The sequence below is a fragment of the Microtus ochrogaster genome, linkage group LG9, assembly GCF_000317375.1.
Source record: "Microtus ochrogaster isolate Prairie Vole_2 linkage group LG9, MicOch1.0, whole genome shotgun sequence".
In the NCBI taxonomy this organism is placed as follows: Eukaryota; Metazoa; Chordata; class Mammalia; order Rodentia; family Cricetidae; genus Microtus; species Microtus ochrogaster.
This window is the reverse complement of record NC_022034.1, coordinates 22,580,775-22,583,674: the sequence shown is the minus strand read 5'-3', so window position 1 is coordinate 22,583,674 and position 2,900 is coordinate 22,580,775. Positions and strand designations below refer to the sequence as shown.

The 2,900-nt window shown below is 39.1% G+C and overlaps 1 pseudogene; it reads left to right on the top strand.

Moving 5' to 3' along the window:
• The first annotated feature begins 188 nt into the window (after positions 1 to 188).
• Positions 189 to 2,900, top strand: part of LOC101988468 — a 3,815-nt pseudogene continuing 1,103 nt past the window's right edge.

Genomic DNA, 2,900 nt, shown 5'->3' with positions numbered 1-2,900 from the left:
AAGCAATGTGACAAAAGAGACTTATAAAAGAAAGCGTTGAATTTGGGACTTTTGGTTCTAGAAGACAATAGAGTCCATGAACATCACGAAAGGAAGCACAGCAGTGTGAAGACAGGCATGGCACTGGAACAGTAGCTGAGGGCTACATCATGATCCACAAACAGGAGGCAGGGAGAGGGGTAACTGGAATGGCAAGGGCTTTGAAACCTCCAAACCTACTCAGGGACACACCTCCTCCAGCAAAGTCACACCTCCTGGTCCTTCCCAACCAGTTTTACCAAGTAGGAACCAATATTCAAGTAAGTGAGCCTGTGGGGACCATTCTCATTCAAATCCGCCACAAATAATGTGAGGCATTTATTACAACTACTAAACATATGTTTTTAAAAAATCATAGTTATTTTGGAATAAATGTTATTGAGAAAGGAAACTGAGATTGTATAGATATTTATCATAGAGATAGATGATACAACAATATAAAGTGTCCTCCCAAACATTAAGTATTTATACAGAGTATTCTTTTCTTTTTCTCCTTTAGAATAAAGCATGCAGACCCTTTTCTAAAATTTTCTCTTGTATGTGTTATTTTGACTTAAATATATGGACTTTGCAGGAAGGAATTTACATTCTCTTTAGTTTCTCCAAAGATATTTATCAAAGGTCCCCCAAAACCTGCTTCCTGTTGTAACACCCAATTTTGTATTACACCCTCAACACTGGAACAGAATAACTTGTACCCATCACCAATTTACCCTCGCCATTTAATTTTTCACCTGTTGGCCAGCCTTTTTGAGGGCGACCTCTCAGGGATCCCTACTTCCCGATCTCGCAGTTGGGTCTAGTTGCCGATGATTGTCCCAGTGGGGCCTCCAATTGTAACACCCGATTTTGTGTTACACCCTCGGAACAGTTAGTGCGCCACTGTACCACACGCTAGTCGTTAGTCGAGCAAGGGCCTGGAGATTGAAAGAACACACACAGAGACCAGGGTCATTCGAAAGGAGACCAGCCGAATGCCAGTTTATTTAGAATTGGGGGAGTCCTTATCTACCTAACTGCTGCACAAGGATCTCCACCCAGGCAGGTGGGAAATTACCATATTAACAATGGAGACAATGTCCTGCAGCTAATCACCAGGCAGGGCAGGGAGAGCACAGAAACAAACAGGATGCTTAGTCAGCTGACCATAAACTGTCCCCACAAATGCACCGCCAAAACAAGGGCAGACCAGGGCCCTACATCCTGTCATGGAGAAAGTTAAGATATAGATAAAGTGTGTGAGAAGATGTATGTAAATTACAGAAGATTCAGAATCCAGTCATCAGAATATTTTCTGGTCATAAAATTAATAAGAAACTTTGTCCCCTCAGAACATACCTTTGTTCTTAGTACCTGATTTGACAGAATTTCTGGTGGGAAAATAATCTTGACAAGGATCAGAGGGGGATCACTTGGGAAATTTTCAAGACAAAATCTTATGAACTTCTCATTACTGAGTTCATTGTTTTCATGGGAAATAAAGAATGATTCAGATGTTAATAAATATCTAAAGAAAAATCTTACCTGTGAGAATTCAGAAAATAAGAAACATTATAAATGTGAAGTTTTCTAATTTTTGAAAACTGGTTTTATGGCCTCAAGAAGCACACACACACACACACACACACACACACACACACACACCTTAGCCAATCACCCTGATAAAGATTTTTTTGCATGAATATATTTATAAGCATTTTCTAAAGCATTTGTCATAACTATGTTCTTTTGGTCCTTTTTTTTTTTTTTTTTTTTTGTAAATTGGACTTAGTCTGGTCCTTGGAGAACTGACTGTGTAGTTGTTTGCATTGCTTCAGCCCCTGTAGAGTTGCTTGTACAGAATTGCATTTGGATATATGCCTTCAGCCTTTTCTGAGGGATGGTACACAGAGCAGCTACAGGAAGAGCACTATCATATGCAACTGTAAAAATCATGTCAAGCATCCGCCCAATGCATTCTTCTGAGAACTCCCAGGAGAGATTTCTTTCTATGTCCTACAACAGGAAAAAAATAAACTAGGTTTCTTTGGGGCAAATGATTTGTATTTGTCTTATCATTGCTATGAACTGGATGATGAGTGGATTTCTTCTCTGCTTTGTTCCTATGGAGCTCTACTGGCCAGGAATTAAGCAATAGCAGACAATAGAATATGATCTGTATTTTACAAGCAAGAAGGATTGTAATTTCGAGAATTCAAGTTTAACACATTGCCGGATATCTGTCTGTGTGTTCTGCAGGCTGCCACTACAGATCTCTACCTGAAGAAACAAGAGTATCCTCAAAGTCAGTGGACAAGTTATGTCCACACAACATCAATTTTGTTTCCATAAACTATAGCTTCTGCTATGAGACAGCCTTCCAAAATCATGTGCCCACTTCCCCATTGCAGAGTAATCTGACAATATAGGAAAAGAATCATGAGAAATACTTTTTCAAGTCCCCCTGCGGAATATATAGTAGAACTTACAAAAGTTGTTGTTAAAAGAAAATTGATCAAGGAAGTTAATGACAATCGAACACCTAATTTATTTTGTTCACTTCTTACACAAAACAAAATCACAAGATCAAATTATAAACAGTTTGTATTTGAATTGTATATAGTTGCTGCTACAGTTTTATAGCTGAATTCTACTTACTTTGAAATTTGATCTGTGTGTTCCAGTGTTCTATTACTGTGACAAAATGAATCAACCAACACCTGGAAAGAAAAGAAGACATTTTGATTCATGGTTACCCTTCTTTTGCTTAAGTGGCAAAGTAGTCCATTATGAAAAAGACGTGATAGAGACTGTCTGCCCAGTGCCCCCTGTTAGGTCAGACCCCCACACAGGGCCGCTTTCCTTGCGTGATGTCTTGCAAC